The following is an 18,040-nucleotide window of genomic DNA, read 5'->3' on the forward strand; positions in this document are numbered from 1 at the left end:
ACTGGCAGGTCGATAGACACACAAACAAACACAAACATACACACAAAATTCTAGCTTTCGCAACCAACGGTTGCTTCATCAGGAAAGAGGGAAGGAGAGGGAAAGACGAAAGGATGTGGGTTTTAAGAGAGAGGGTAAGGAGTCATTCCAATCCCGGGAGCGGAAAGACTTACCTTAGGGGGAAAAAAGGACGGGTATACACTCACACACACACACACACATATCCATCCGCACATACACAGACACAAGCAGACATTTGTAAAGGCAAAGAGTTTGGGCAGAGATGTCAGTCGAGGCGGAAGTAAAGAGGCAAAGATGTTGTTGAAAGACAGGTGAGGTATGAGCAGTGGCAACTTGAAATTAGCGGAGGTTGAGGCCTGGCGGATAACGAGAAGAGAGGATATACTGAAGGGCAAGTTCCCATCTCCGGAGTTCTGAAAGGTTGGTGTTAGTGAGAAGTATCCAGATAACCCGGACGGTGTAACACTGTTCCAAGATGTGCTGGCCATGCACCAAGGCATGTTTAGCCACAGGGTGATCCTCATTACCAACAAACACTGTCTGCCTGTGTCCATTCATGCGAATGGACAGTTTGTTGCTGGTCATTCCCACATAGAAAACTTCACATTGTAGGCAGGTTAGTTGGTAAATCACGTGGGTGCTTTCACACGTGGCTCTGCCTTTCATCGTGTACACCTTCCGGGTTACAGGACTGGAGTAGGTGGCGGTGGGAGGGTGCATGGGACAGGTTTTACACCGGGGGCAGTTACAAGGGTAGGAGCCAGAGGGTAGGGAAGGTGGTTTGGGGATTTCATAGGGATGAACCAAGAGGTTACGAAGGTTAGGTGGACGGCGGAAAGACACTCTTGGTGGAGTGGGGAGGATTTCATGAAGAGTGGATCTCATTTCAGGGCAGGATTTGAGGAAGTCGTATCCCTGCTGGAGAGCCACATTCAGAGTCTGATCCAGTCCCGGAAAGTATCCTGTCACAAGTGGGGCACTTTTGTGGTTCTTCTGTGGGAGGTTCTGGGTTTGAGGGGATGAGGAAGTGGCTCTGGTTATTTGCTTCTGTACCAGGTCGGGAGGGTAGTTGCGGGATGTGAAAGCTGTTTTCAGGTTGTTGGTGTAATGGTTCAGGGATTCCGGACTGGAGCAGATTCGTTTGCCACGAAGACCTAGGCTGTAGTGAAGGGACCGTTTGATGTGGAATGGGTGGCAGCTGTCATAATGGAGGTACTGTCGCTTGTTGGTGGGTTTGACGTGGATGGACGTGTGAAGCTGGCCATTGGACAGATGGAGGTCAATGTCAAGGAAAGTGGCATGGGATTTGGAGTAGGACCAGGTGAATCTGATGGAACGAAAGGAGTTGAGGTTGGAGAGGAAATTTTGGAGTTCTTCTTCACTGTGAGTCCAGATCATGAAGATGTCATCAATAAATCTGTACCAAACTTTGGGTTGGCAGGTCTGGGTAACCAAGAAGGCTTCCTCTAAGCGACCCATGAATAGGTTGGCGTACGAGGGGACCATCCTGGTAACCATGGCTGTTCCCTTTAATTGTTGGTATGTCTGGCCTTCAAAAGTGAAGAAGTTGTGGGTCAGGATGAAACTGGCTAAGGTAATGAGGAAAGAGGTTTTAGGTAGGGTGGCAGGTGATCGGCGTGAAAGGAAGTGCTCCATCGCAGCGAGGCCCTGCACGTGCAGAATATTTGTGTATAAAGAAATGGCATCAATGGTTACAAGGATGGTTTCCAGGGGTAACAGACTGGGTAAGGATTCCAGGCGTTCGAGAAAATGGTTGGTGTCTTTGATGAAGGATGGGAGACTGCATGTAATGGGTTGAAGGTGTTGATCTACCTAGGCAGAAATACACCTTCAACCCTTACCCAGTCTGTTACCCCCGGAAACCATCCTTGTAACCATTGATGCCACTTCTTTATACACAAATATTCCGCACGTGCAGGGCCTCGCTGCGATGGAGCACTTCCTTTCACGCCGATCACCTGCCACCCTACCTAAAACCTCTTTCCTCATTACCTTAGCCAGCTTCATCCTGACCCACAACTTCTTCACTTTTGAAGGCCAGACATACCAACAATTAAAGGGAACAGCCATGGGTACCAGGATGGCCCCCTCGTACGCCAACCTATTCATGGGTCACTTAGAGGAAGCCTTCTTGGTTACCCAGGCCTGCCAACCCAAAGTTTGGTACAGATTTATTGATGACATCTTCATGATCTGGACTCACAGTGAAGAAGAACTCCAGAATTTCCTCTCCAACCTCAACTCCTTTGGTTCCATCAGATTCACCTGGTCCTACTCCAAATCCCATGCGATTTTCCTTGACGTTGACCTCCATCTGTCCAATGGCCAGCTTCACATGTCCGTCCACATCAAACCCACCAACAAGCAACAGTACCTCCATTATGACAGCTGCCACCCATTCCACATCAAACGGTCCCTTCACTACAGCCTAGGTCTTCGTGGCAAACGAATCTGCTCCAGTCCGGAATCCCTGAACCATTACACCAACAACCTGAAAACAGCTTTCACATCCCGCAACTACCCTCCCGACCTGGTACAGAAGCAAATAACCAGAGCCACTTCCTCATCCCCTCAAACCCAGAACCTCCCACAGAAGAACCACAAAAGTGCCCCACTTGTGACAGGATACTTTCCGGGACTGGATCAGACTCTGAATGTGGCTCTCCAGCAGGGATACGACTTCCTCAAATCCTGCCTTGAAATGAGATCCATCCTTCATGAAATCCTCCCCACTCCACCAAGAGTGTCTTTCCACCGTCCACCTAACCTTCGTAACCTCTTGGTTCATCCCTATGAAATCCCCAAACCACCTTCCGTACCCTCTGGCTCCTACCCTTGTAACTGCCCCCGGTGTAAAACTTTTCCCATGCACCCTCCCACCACCACCTACTCCAGTCCTGTAACCCGGAAGGTGTACACGATCAAAGGCAGAGCCACGTGTGAAAGCACCCACGCGATTTACCAACTAACCTGCCTACACTGTGAAGCTTTCTATGTGGGAATGACCAGCAACAAACTGTCCATTCGCATGAATGGACACAGGCAGACAGTGTTTGTTGGTAATGAGGATCACCCAGTGGCTAAACATGCCTTGGTGCACGGCCAGCACATCTTGGCACAGTGTTACACTGTCCAGGTTATCTGGATACTTCCTACTAACACCAACCTGTCAGAACTCCGGAGATGGGGACTTGCCCTTCAGTATATCCTCTCTTCTCGTTATCCGCCAGGCCTCAACCTCTGTTAATTTAAAGTTGCCGCCGCTCATACCTCACCTGTCTTTCAACAACATCTTTGCCTCTTTACTTCTGCCTCGACTGACATCTCTGCCCAAACTCTTTGCCTTTACAAATGTCTGCTTGTGTCTGTGTATGTGCGGATGGATATGTGTGTGTGTGTGAGTGTATACCCGTCCTTTTTTCCCCCTAAGGTAAGTCTTTCCGCTCCCGGGATTGGAATGACTCCTTACCCTCTCCCTTAAAACCCACATCCTTTCGTCTTCTCTCTCCTTCCCTCTTTCCTGACAAAGCAACTGTTGGTTGCGAAAGCTAGAATTTTGTGTGTATGTTTGTGTTTGTTTGTGTGTCTATCGACCTGCCAGCACTTTTGTTTGGTAAGTCTCATCATCTTTGATTTTAGATATATTTTTCCCACATGGAATGTTTCCCTCTATTATATTCATATCATTAATTTGAACCCAACAATTAGTTTATGTATATTCAGACATAAACAGCTACTGCTCCTCTTCTGAAACTGCACAGTTGCTGGTTTTCTCTCGTACTTTAAACAAATTATTTATGTAACTTCATACAGAACACTTTCAGCTGCCTATATACTGGCAAAGCTAAGATTATTTTAATAAACACATTACAGTAAAGCAGGTCTTACAATCCTGTGTTTCAATATTCTGATAAATCGCAGGAGGAGTGGCTAATAAAGCATTCTTTTACTTTGTTTTTGAACAGTTGATGATTTTCAATTTGTTCCCTGATGTCTACTGGCAACCTGTCACAGACTATTGCATTTGATTATGAAACTCCTTTCTGAACTTTACATGAGGGTGCACAATCGAATTATTTTACTTACACTACCGTGGTTGTGAATTCCACAATTCAATTTAAATTTACTCGTATTATTAGCCACAAATACTAACAGGAAGAAAATGAATTGGCACATAAATGTAAGATTTCCAAGGACCCGGAAAATTTTCCCAAAGGGTGTTTATGTGTCAAGTGAACATAATTCTGATGAACAAATACTTTTTTCACCTCAGCAACATCCCATATACCTATGTTACACCGAGCGAGGTGGCGCAGTGGTTAGACACTGGACTCGTATTCGGGAGGACGACGGTTCAATCCCGCGTCCGGCCATCCCGATTTAGGTTTTCCGTGATTTCCCTAAATTGCTCCAGGCAAATGCCGGGATGGTTCCTTTCAAAGGGCACGGCCGACTTACTTCCCCGTCCTTCCCTAATCCGATGAGACCGATGACCTCGCTGTCTGGTCTCCTTCCCCAAAACAAAACCAAAATGACGGAGCCAAAAAAAAAAAAAAAAACCTATGCTACACCACACTGTTGAGCACAAGTTTGCAAAATATACTATCAATCCAGTCAGCTGGTCTGAAAGAGATTTTTAAGCACAAAAGAGGCAGACCTGAGCCTTTGATTAACTAACTCATATGCTGAGGACATCTCCATTTATTTTCCATCCTGATAGGTTAGGGAGTTCATAAATGGAGCTCATTTTAATGTTTTTGCACTTGCCAAATATGAGTCTTTATAAGATTCAGGGATACATGTAAGCTGTGTACCAGCTGTCAGCCTGTTCCACAACTCTCCTATCAGTTTGTAAGCATCCAGTCTGTGCTACTTCTCAACATGGCGATACAAAGACAAAAAGCATTGGCTGAATTAAGTTTGAAGCCTCCTGTGGTCAAATGTACATAGATAACAATGTGATTTCTACAGCAGTGGATGTGAAGCATCTGGACCGAATACTGCTGGTTACAACCACAAACAGAAATTTCAAAATGAAATTTTTGTGATTGTGTCAGACAATAATCGATTTTCAAAATACCATGTATTATACTTATTTGAAGTTATAGATGAAATTTGGGAATGCTGTGGATTGCATTTATGAAAATATTTACTTAAACCAAACTCTTAAATCATTGGCTTAGGTACTGAAAACACAGCATAAGCACCTTTTGATGAATTATTTAGACTAGAATCATCATAGATTCAGATTCTTTATTGGTGATTCAGCATTATTACATGCAATAGACTTCGTCAGTTCACTTAACCTATTGATTTTACAAAATAAATTTTTACATATTTAAGTTGATATTGGACATTTCTAAAAATTCTTCTAATGAATAGAATGGATTAGTTAACAAGAAGTTATGAACATTTTCTTTAAATAATTTGTCAGGCTTGATTGACCCATTTTTAGACAATTTGTTATATATTTTAACTGCCATATACTTATGACTGTTGTTAGTTTTAGCTATCTATTTTGTGGCAACAGCAGAGAAGTACAGGTTTGTATAGTAGTCATGCCTTTGATTTGTTACACTTAAATTAGGTAGTTCAGCAAGTATGTAGTTAACACTGTCAAGAATATATAAATTAATAACTGTTAAAATTCTATATTTAATAAACAATGGTTTACAATGTGTTCTATTATCTACCTTAGCCATTACTCTGATTGCTTTCTTCTGGATCAACATAATTTCATTTCTTTTTCTGCTGTTTCTCCAGAGTATTAACCCATACCTTAAAACAGATTGAAAAAAAAGCAGAGTACGCTGTCCTTACGTACTCAAATGTCACACAACACATCAGTCTCTTCAACAAATATATAACTCTTGACAAAGTAACCACTATGTGATCAACATGAGAGTTCCATGTGAGACTGTTGTCAAGTACGATACCTAAAAACTTTACCCTTTGTTTTTCTATTTTTGTAGTCTTTGATAGACTGAACCACATATTTTGGGTCTTTTCCTCATTTAATAGCAGACCATTGGCATTAAACCATGATGTTGCATTTTCTTTTGCCAATTTCATAACACTTACAAGGTTATCAAGTACATGGTTTACAGATAGAAAAGTTGTGTCATCTGCATACATATATGCCTTTACATCTATATTTCCTGGTAAGTCATTTATGTGTACAAGGAAAAGAAGTGGTCCCAATTTAGATCCCTGTGGCACTCCGTGTTGAACCTCAAGTATGTTTGACAGATGACTTCCTGAACTCACCACCTGTTTCCTTTTTATTGAGGTATGATTTGATGAGTTTTAAAGTTTTATCACATATTCCATAGTACTCAAGTTTAGAGAGCAAAAGTGAGTGGTCAACACAGTCAAAAGCTTTGCTCAGATCATATAAGGTTACCTGTGTGCGCACATGGTCCTCAAATGCTACTAGAATGTCTCTGACTAAGAGCTCTATGGCATCTATAGCTGACCTGTAACCAAACTGTGATGCACTTAACATACCATTTAGTTCTAGGTATTCATACATCTGCTTATATATTATGCCTTCAAACACTTTACCTAGTTCTGGAATTAGTGAAATTGGTCTGTAGTTTGCAGGATCTGATTTGACACCCTTCTTAAGGACTGGAGCTACCTTGGATAGTTTGAGAGGATCAGGAAAAAACCCTTCTATGAGACACAGGTTTATAAAATATGTTAATGGTGCTGCAATGTAATGTATGATTTCTTTCAATAGATTGTTTGACATATTAAAAATATCTGTACTGTATGAATTTTTCATTTCTTTGACTATTTTAAGAACTTCATGTTGGCGTACCTCTTTAAAGCGTTTCGATGATGATCTGGCCCTACTATGATTTAGGTTTGCTCTCTTAAGATAATCTATACATGTTACATTGGGTTTACTGATCAACTTTCTGATATCATCAGCACAGCTTACAAAATATTTATTGAATGTATCTGCTGGTATTGGGACTGTCTTGTCAAAGTTTCTGACTTTACCTTTAACAGTATTAATTACTGACCAGGCTGTGTTTGCATTGGTTTTTACTATTTTTTATGAGATTTGTGTTGTATCTTTGTTTCGCCAATTGCAACTCTTTCGTATACAGTTTCTTAGTGATTTTTTTTAAGATCCTTAATTTCATTAGAATTGTTTACTTTGGTAAGGTGCTTCAACAGTAGTAGCTTATTTTTTAGATTCTCCAGTTCTTTGGTGTACCAAAATTTACCCTTTCTTGTTTTATGATATTTCTTGTGAACAAGATGGGCTTTTAAAGTACCTGTTAAGTAATTGTGGAATGTTTCATAAACTGTTTGGGCACTGGAATCACAGTTTTGAAATAATTTGTCCCAGTTTGTTATGCTCAGCTGGTGTGTTAGTTTTATGAGATTGTGTTTTGCTAATATTAAGGTATTAGATTTTGTTAACTTTCGTGCAGCCTTGCTCTCATCCCCTTTTATAAAATGTCTTAACTCTACTGTTAACATGGAGTGGTCTGAGAAAACAAATTCCTTTACCTTGGTGGAGTACATATCACGAGCTCAGTTGACAAATGCATTATCCAAGCACGCTTGTAGTCTTGTTGGTTCTGAGTTTACATGATGGAAGTTGTACTGCCTTAGCATATTCAGTAACTTATTTACACTGGGTTTGTTACATGTTACATCAAGGCTTGAATTAAAGTCTCCCCCAATTACAGTTACATACTGTTTCCATTTCGTTATGTAGCAGAGTACACTGTCTAAATTATCTAAAAAAGTTTTATCATCTGAGTCAGGGGAATGGTAGATACATACTATGATAAATTTCATTATATCACATATGATCCCAGTAATTTCAAAGTGTTTCTCTACACATGACCAACTAAGATCTAGTGCTCATAAAAATGAGTCGAAAAATGCAATCACAGCATTGCGAAATGCACTGGAAAGAATCTCGCCAAGAAAAACAATCGCCGTTGGCATCCCACATAGACATGACCTAATGAACAGTTCATGTGTAAATAATGAAATCAAATTCACAAACAGAATGTTTCAAAAGGTATTCAAAGCATTCAAGGACGTGAAGTTTTTGGACAGTGATTCCGAAGAGAGAAACCATTTTACTCGGCATGGAATGCACAGGAACCGGCTAGGAAAATGTGTACTCGCTGAAGCACTATTAGCAGAAACATTCAAACTATTTGAAAACACCACTCCTCCAATCATTCTAAAAGCACCTGTGCCCACTGAAACTGTACCATTGGAAGAAATACAGACAGTGTCGTCAAAATACTCCTTCAAACCTAATGCAACCGCTGAAGGGAAGACTTCATATGCAGCTGCACCTGTATGTGAATCAACACAAACAGGTCTTTTATACAAAAGCAAGACAGCACCAGCAGTTACAACTCAAGTGGGAAACGTTCGTCCACTACCAACGTGTGAAGCAGCAGCATTTAAGGAGGAAGAACAGTCATCAGTAGCAGAAACAGCAACACCAACCCCCACAGGATCAAGTGTACAAGCTGGCAGTGTAGAAACCTCACCAACAGGAGATCCAACCTCTATGGCAAAAAGGAGCATAGTAGTGACTGCAGCTGCTCCACATCAGATGTGCCTGAGATCAAGAAAGTCCTCAGCTGCAAATGGGGATTTTTTATGGTACTGGGGCAGAAGGGGGAAGGTTCCAATCAGAATGTAAGTAATGTAGTTAATAACAACAAATGTGGGTGTTACCAGCACAACAGCTCCCTCTTCCCTGCAGAAAACTGTTCCTGTAATACTGGTATGTCAAAAGAAATAAAACTCAGTCCCAACAGTGGCAGCACCACAACCAATCATGTAATTAAAAACAAGCTCAAAATTTTTCACCAAAATATTCAAAGCCTGCTCTGTAAGTTAGACCAATTTATTGTAAATATTGATGAACCAACAGGCGCAAATTGTGCTCATATTCTCTGTCTGACAGAACACCATGTCACTTTTGGCATCGAAATGCTCAATATACCAAACTATGTTTTAGCTACCTCATTTTGTAGAAAGCATATGTGCAAAGGTGGGGCAGTTATTTATGTGAAAAACAGCCTGTCCTTTAATACAATAGATGTAGATAAATATTGTGTAGAGAAAGACTTTGAGGCATGTGTCACAGAAATAGTAGAAGCTAACAAGAAACTGGTAATCATAGCAGTATACAGGGCTCCATCTGGTAATTTTAAAGTATTCATGAAACAATTAGATTCTGTGCTATCGTATCTCACAAGAAAAAATAGGGACATTATGGTGACTGGAGATTTTAATATAGATTTCCTAGAAAGCTCATCTTCTAAGACAGAGTTAGCAAATTTAATGCATACCTACAACCTTGTCTCCACTGTCAGTTTTCCCACAAGAACTACTGCCACTTCCAGCACTCTAATAGACAATATCTTTGTAGATATGAGTAAAACTAATCACATCAAAGTTGAAAAAGTCATAAATGGTCTCTCTGATCATGACGGACAAATACTCACAATTGACAACTTTAATACAAATCAGAACAAAGCTAGTGCACAGTGGAAAACCATTAGAAACATGAATGAGGAAACTATCCAGAAATTCAAATTATGCATTCAGGAGACTGACTGGAGGTATGTTTATCTTGCAAATGATGTTAATACAAAATATAATTTATTTACTGATGAATTATCAGGTATATTTGAAAATGTCTTTCCAAAAAAGGTCTGTAGACTACAGAACAGGCAATCAAGCAAAAAACCATGGCTCACCAAGGGTATAAAAATATCATGCCAGAGAAAAAGAGAACTGTATATAATATCCAGACAATCCAATAATCCCCTCCAGATGAAATATTATAGGCCATACTGCAAAATCTTAACTAAAGTCATTAAAAAATCTAAAAGTATGTGCATACAATCTGAAATTAACTGTTCAAACAATAAAATTAGAACAATTTGGAATGTAATAAAGAGGGAAACAGGTACTGCACCATCTGACAATGAAAAAATTGCTGTCCTAAAAATTAACGATTTGGAAATCTGATAGTAAACAGGTAGCAGACACATTTAACAACCACTTTCTAAATGTCACCTCTCAAATAGGTTGCAGTGGTGACCTAAGGGAAGCTGCAGATATTCTGAAACTTAACCTCCCACAATGTTTTAATGATATAAATGTAACACCCATAACTGTTAATGAAATAAAAAAAATAATTCACTCATTGAAAAGTAAAGGATCTTCAGGTATAGATAACATCTCCAGTAAACTGTTGAAAGCCTGCAGTAATGATGTAAGTGTAGTACTTGCTCACATTTGCAACACGTCTTTTTTGAGGGAGTTGTTCCAGAGAGAATGAAATACACCATTGTGAGACCTCTTTTCAAGTCTGGCGATGCTACAGATGTCAAAAATTATCATCCTGTCTCTCTCTTAACAACATTTCCAAAGGTTCTTGAAAAGGCAGTGTATAACAGGATTGTGGCACATTTTGATAAACTTAATATTATTAACCACAGACAGTTTGGTTTTCAAAAAGGGGTTTCCACAGAGCGTGCCATATATTCACTCACAAATGATGTCTTGGAGTCTATTAATAGTAAGAAGTCACCAGTTGGTGTCTTCTGTGATATTTCCAAAGCCTTTGATTGTGTAAACCACAAGATACTCTTGGAGAAGGCCTATCATTATGGAATCAAAGGGTCTATAGGTAAACGGCTAAAATCATATCTTGAAGACAGGAAACAAAAGGTGGTTCTAAATGGCTGCAACAAAGGATCTTCTAATCTAGTGGATTATGAATGGGGCAAAATTCAGCATGGAGTTCCCCAGCGATCTGTCATGGACCCTTGCTGTTTTTAATATATGTTAATGATTTACCCCTGTCCATTAGTAAAAATTGTGAATTCACAATGTTTGCTGATGATACAAGCATTGTCATAGATGGTAATTCTACTGCTGATCTGGAGACTGATGTCAATGATATACTCAGAGAAGTTACAGCTTGGTTTTCAATTAATTCTCTTTCAGTTAACATTAAAAAAACTAATTTTATACAGTTCCACACAAAAAATAAAACTCTAGATAATATAGTAATTGCTCATGACAATCAGGAACTAGAACAGGTGTACTCCACTAAATTCCTGGGGGTTCACATTGACAGTAGGCTCAACTGGGAACAGCATGTGCCCCTTACTCTAAAAAGGCTTTCATCAGCAACTTTTGCTCTAAGAATCATTATTCATTTTGGGGACATCAACATTTTAAAATCAGCTTACTTTGGGTACTTTCACTCATTAATGAGTTACGGCATAATATTCTGGGGTAACTCACCAGCCTCAAAAAAAATCTTAACTGCTCAGAAGAGAGCAGTCAGAATCATGTGTGGGGTTCCTCCACAAACCTCATGTAGAAAACTATTTACACAGTTAGGTATTCTGACCACAACATGTCAGTACATATACTCTCTGATGAATGTAGTTAATAAAGACTATGCTCAGTATGAAACAAATTGTTCATACCATAACTACAATACTAGAGGTAAAGATGATCTACATGTTGAACTAAAAAATTTAACACTTGTACAGAAGGGAGTAAAGTATGCTGCTATAAAGACTTTTAATGCATTGCCTAATTATATTAAATGCACAAGAGAAAATGAAACGCTGTTCGAAGGTATGTTAAAAAAATACCTGCTTGACCATCCACTGTACTCCTGAGATGAATTCTTTTCCAGAAGTAATGCCCTCCCTTAATAATAGATGTATTTAGTCTCTTAGTTATTAGATGGACGATACAATATTATGTTAATGTTATAGTGTTAATGTTATGGTTATAATGTTATATTGAGAATTGCTATACTAGTTAAATGACAGCTTGTAAATGAGAAAAAGTGATACTTATTAATATCTATATCATTGTATTATATTACTATTCTGTAGCATTAATTATATTTGTACAATTGTCTTGACACGTTCCACATCCAGGCGAATCACTCGCATGTACGGATCTATGGAATACGCATACCAAATTAAAAAAATAAATAAAATAAATACACTCTATTTCATTTGAAACATAGATAACAGTACCACCATTATGGTACTGAGATCTGCAAAAACTGTTTCCATGTTTATAACCTTCTGGTACATAGTATTGTATTTGTTTTGGTTTAAGCCAATGTTCTGATAGACATAAGAAAGAATACTTATTCTGTGGCAATGACTCCTCCAGAATTTCAACTTTACTTTCAAGACCCTAAATGTTTAAAAATAGGATGTTGTTGTGACTTATCTGTGAGTTAACAGGCTGGTTCTTCACATTTTTATTTTCTTCTTGGCTTGAGACCATAAAAAATTATCACTGAATGACACAGATGTATTTTTCCTTTGGCTCCTCCTTAAGCATTGCTGTGTTGCTGCTCCAGTTGTTGTTGGTTCTGCTACTGCTGCTGCTGTTCTTGTTGCTGTTGCTGCTGCTTCTGATGATAAAGATGGTGCTGCTGCTGTTTCACTTATTTCTGGTGTTTGTTGTTCCACAACTGCTGTGCCTTTCTGTGAATTATTAACATTTGGAGTGTTCACTTGCATTAATAAAATTTCACATTTGTCTTGGAGAGGTGTAGCTTCACTGACAGCAGATTTCAGATTTGAGTCTACAGGTAACACACACTTCCTGTCCATGAGAGGTATGACTTTTCTATCATCACACTGCACATTTTAGATTTTATTTACTAGTTCTAAAATTTTTGTTACTATTACATTTTTTCCAAGTACATTTAGATGAGAACTGTGTGTTGTGTGAAATCTTTTCCCTAAATTGCTGATGTTCACAAATGTTACATTTTCAAACCGCTTGCAAATATTTTGCATCTCTTTATTTGCAGTTTCAATTTCTTTATTTACACAGGGCCATTCTATCAAGTCATAACGGTGTGGCACTGAAAAAACAAGAACATTTGTTCCTCTCAGCTCATACAGTTTTCTTTTTAGCGAGATTAAGAGATTGTTTTCTTCATTCCTAGCGACATCATTTGATCCCGCCAGGAAGATGAAAAAGTCCTTTTTGCTCAATGAGGAAATTTTTTCTTGACTCATTGACGTAGCAGCACTGAATTTTGCTCCTGGGTTTACTGTACAGTTAAAATTAAAGTTCTGACTACATGTACGCCGAAATTCAGCAGATATATTTCGTCCTTGGCTGTCGGCATACAGTTCAATTTTACCGGTACTTGCTGTTCCGAGATTACCTGTTTTCTGCCTACCTTTGCAGTAAGCGAAGTCTTGTTTGGCCCTATTTATTATGTCATTTTTGCTAACACATGTCGATATTGTCTCAGTAGAACAGCTTAACGGTGGAAGATTTTTCATGAGCACTTTCGCATATGATCTTTTACTTATCTGCTGCTGAAATATTCCATGTTTTACCTCATTCACAAAGTTGTTTGGTTTTCCACATGGTACACTCGCACTGTTAACTCCACTGTCACAATCTGTAGTCGAAAGAGCTTGAAAGTAATTTTCATTCACTACATTTATGTTTCTTTCGCCGTTTTCTGTATCTTGTATTATCTGTTTGCATCTTTTGTACTTCACTTCCGTCCAATTCTCTGACATATTCGTACTTTCATGGCATGAGTTTTTCATGTTCCGTTCACTTTTTTCTTCTTTAAGTTTCTTGGTATCCATCTTCAAGGAACTGATAATAAATTGTAAACTAGACACCCGTTCACTGAGCTTTGTAATTTCATCCTTACAACTGTCACAATTTTTCTTTTTCACAGCAAAATTCACACTTTTTCTCGGAGACGCACAACGAATTTTTACACTAGCCGCCATCTTCAACAGTCAACATCTGAACTGATAGAAAGTAGTATATAAAAAAGTGAAAGGTGCCAGATCTTTAGCTTTCAGTTTCTTCACCTCACCATAGTGGTTGTGGAGATATGAGAGTTTCACATGGTCTGCATCACATTGGGGTGACCACCAGGATATCTTCTGTTTCTTTTATATTAATCTATTTTTCAAGAGAAAAATTCCAGATCACTGCACAATGTTCTTGAGCTTACGAATATTCTTGAACATTTACAAATAATTTTTGGGTATGCTAGAATATTCTTGAGTGTTCTAACATACATTGATTCACAATCCGGTGAAATCATCTTAACTGATGGGTTGAGCAACATAGTAAAGACAGAGGAACAACTCACTGAAAAAATGTATCCGCTTATAGAGAAAAACTACCTAAATGAAGAACAGTTGTGTGGACAAATAGTTTTAGTGAGAAACATACTTATGCATACTGAAATTCTGTAATTAAAGAGGCTGCAGAAATAAGACACAGGTAGACATATATGTCTGCCTGTGTCTGTATATGTGTGGATGTGTGTGTGTGTGTGTGTGTGTGTGTGTGTGTGTGTGTGTGTGTGTGGGCGTGGGCGAGTGAGTGATGCAGACATTTGGTCTGCTTGTGTCTGTGTATGTGCGGATGGATATGTGTGTGTATGCGAGTGTATACCTGTCCTTTTTTCCCCCTAAGGTAAGTCTTTCTGCTCCCGGGATTGGAATGACTCCTTATCCTCTCCCTTAAAACCCACATCCTTTCGTCTTTCCCTCCCCTTCCCTCTTTCCTGATGAAGCAACCGTTGGTTGCGAAAGCTAGAATTTTTTGTGTATGTTTGAGTTTGTTTGTGTGTCTATCGACCTGCCAGTGCTTTCATTTGGTAAGTCACATCATCTTTGTTTTTAGATATATTTTTCCCATGTGGAATGTTTCCCTCTATTATATTCAATGTAGTTCATAGGAACATACTATGAGTAAGTTAAACGCTACACAAATGAAATGATTAATCAAACTGTTTTCAATCCAGAAAACAAATTGAAAAATTAAGTGGGTTCTTTCCAGCTTGTTTTAGAACTAAAAGTAATACAGACCCTGTCTGTAAGGTTCATAATAGAGCTTTATAGTCTGTGCTATTATCTTTAACATGTTGATGGCAGACATCAGGCAGAAAATTAGAAATTAACTAACATTCAAAAACAAAGGAATACCTTTAATGTGACAAAAGTATTTAAAGCTAGGGATATAAATTCCAGTTAACGCTTGCAGTTACGCTTTACAGGCTTTTAATTTTTTGAGTATCTTAATATGTGATAGTGTTTAGAGAAGTCAGTGAAGTTACATATTTGCACAAACAAATTTCTAATATTTTAATATATTCTAATATTTTAAACAGTTCAGTGTTGTGGAAAGTTTAGTCCTCAATTTGATAAACAGATGTTTCAAAATTGGTGCATGACTTATCTCACAAGTTATTCACAATGAAGCGGCACTGGAAGTTGTATTCAAGAGGCAGAATAGCACAATAAGTTAAAAAATAGACAACTTTAAAACTTCAACTTTTATAGTCCTGTCTTCCTCAGTTGCGTGTAATATTACGGTATATGAGACTCATCTAGAATTGGCAAAAAACGTAGGAAACACCGCAGTTTTCATGGCACTAGTAGAAAAAACTGAACACAACACATACACAGCAATGAAACATTTACAAACCAAACATAAACAGAAGATAATGAAACTAACAGTAAAAAAGACGCAAAAACACATTTACATTTTAAATGTGAAACCACGTGAACACGAACACACATTCCATCCATGCTTAGTTAACCTAACAGAGACTGAACTACACGAAAAGGAAAAAATGCTCTTGGAAAAAGGTTTGAAACACTGCACCAATAGCAAAGTGAACAATCAATACATAGAAAATCTCACAGTAGAAACCGAACACATCCTTACACGTGAAGAACAACAAAATAATTGTGAAATAAACATAGGACTGACAAGAGAACTAGTAAAAGAAGAAAGGCATAATAAAACAAACACAGCAGACACACAATAATAACAACCAAACAGAAGCAGCTACTATGAAAAGGTTAAAACAAAAGTTAACAGACAATAATGTATTAATAACAAGAGCAGACAAGGGAAATGTAACAGTACTCATGGATAAAGAGCAATACATCACAAAAACCAAAGAATACATAAACACCAATGCCATACAAAAACTGAAGTCAGATCCAACTACACGATTCCAGGAAAATGTGAAACGAACACTGAAAAACATTGAACACACACTCACAGACAAACAGAAATACTACTTAACACAGAAAAACCTACAAGCACCGACACTCCGCAGTCAACCGAAAGTACATAAAGACGGAATGCCAATGAGAGCTATTATCAACTTCAAGAAAGCCCCAACATACCACATAGCCAAACACCTCCAAAAGTTAGTTTCAAAACACTATAAAGTAGAAAACAACAGAACAGTGATAAACACAGAAAACCTAATATAAAACATACAGAACTTACAGGTACCACACACAGCATCACTGATTTCATTCGATATAGAAAATATGTATACCTCCATCCCTATCACAGAAACAATAGAAATCATAGAACAAAATCTCTCATCCCACAGCAACCTCACCACAGATGCAATAAAAGAAATAACAGATATGCTCATACTGACAACTGAACAAAACTACTTTCAGTTTGAGAAAGAATATTATCTACAAACTGATGGACTGCCCATGGGATCCCCAATATCAGGAACACTAGCAAACATTTTCATCAGTCACCTAGAAAATCAGATATTTGATAAGATAACCACAAATGAAAGTTTCAGAATCATATATTGGTACAGATACGTGGATGACATTATTTGTCTGTTAGATGAGCCAAGTGAAAAAATAGACGAACTCCATTCAGAAATAAACAAAGTTCATCAGAACATAAAATTCACACTTGAAAAAGAAAAAGAAAATCAAATAAATTTTCTTGACATTACAATTAAAAAAGAAAATGGTAAACATACATTTAACATCTTTAGAAAACCAACATCCACAGACACAATAATACATTCCACATCCAACCACCCCCACAGCCAGAAACTTGCAGCACTAAGACACATGTTACATAGATTAAACAGAATCCCACTCAGCAAGAGAAACTATGAACAAGAAATGAGTACAATCATACAAATAGCTAGGAACAACGGGTATGACACACATGTGGTACACAAGCTAAATCAAAAAATAAAAACACAAATAAAAAACAAACACAACAGTTCCACAATACTAAAGAACTCACAAGCTGAAAACTTACAAACACACACAATGACAACACCACACAGAAAAGAACCAGATGGTACACCATGACCTACACACATAAACTAACACACAGAGTTGCAAACATCCTAAAGAGACAGGGCTTCAAAATAGCATATAAGCCTGGGCAAACCCTTCAATCACACCTAAGCCAGCCAGCTACCAAGAGAGACAAATTCCAACAATCAGGAATATATAAACTTGAATGTCAAAGTTGTGATGCAGTATACATAAGGATGACATGCAGGAATTTTCAAACAAGATACAAAGAACGTATCAGATGTTGGAAGTATGAAACAAACCATTCCACATTTGCAGAGCATTTAAAACACTACAACCATCATCCTACAAACATGGAACAAGAAATGAAAATAATGAGAATAAGCAACCATGACAAACATCTTATACAAATGCAAGAAAACTTCCACATCCAGAAAGCCATAGCAGAAAACAAACATGTGATAAATGAACAAACACACATCAGCACAGGCTCCCTACTACACTTAGTAAAGGAAATGATAACATAAAACAAAAAATAATAAAAAAAAGAAAACTCTTCCCCACATCATCTGGAGACAGACACACACACACACACACACACACACACACACACACACACACACACACACACACAAATGCATACACGAACAGACCACAGATACTTCAATAGTTACACTCATAAGTTTGGCAATAACATTCGATCTTTGGCAAAAACATTTGACAGTCGGCAACAGAAACCAAAACATTGCTTTAAAACAAGCGTTCAGTGCATAGTGTTGTGGAATGGGGAAAAAAACCGCAAATTGGCGTTCATAAGAAGAAGAACAACACCAAAAATGCAACAGGAG

At 38.3% G+C, this 18,040-nt stretch overlaps 1 protein-coding gene across 1 annotated transcript in view; it reads right to left on the bottom strand.

The window, feature by feature from the left end:
• Positions 1 to 18,040, bottom strand: part of LOC124798157 (serine/threonine-protein phosphatase 6 regulatory ankyrin repeat subunit C-like) — a 281,321-nt gene that overhangs the window by 24,695 nt on the left and 238,586 nt on the right. The gene's annotated exons all lie outside the window — the stretch shown is intronic.

This window comes from Schistocerca piceifrons, chromosome 1 (genome assembly GCF_021461385.2).
Source record: "Schistocerca piceifrons isolate TAMUIC-IGC-003096 chromosome 1, iqSchPice1.1, whole genome shotgun sequence".
Taxonomy (NCBI): Eukaryota; Metazoa; Arthropoda; class Insecta; order Orthoptera; family Acrididae; genus Schistocerca; species Schistocerca piceifrons.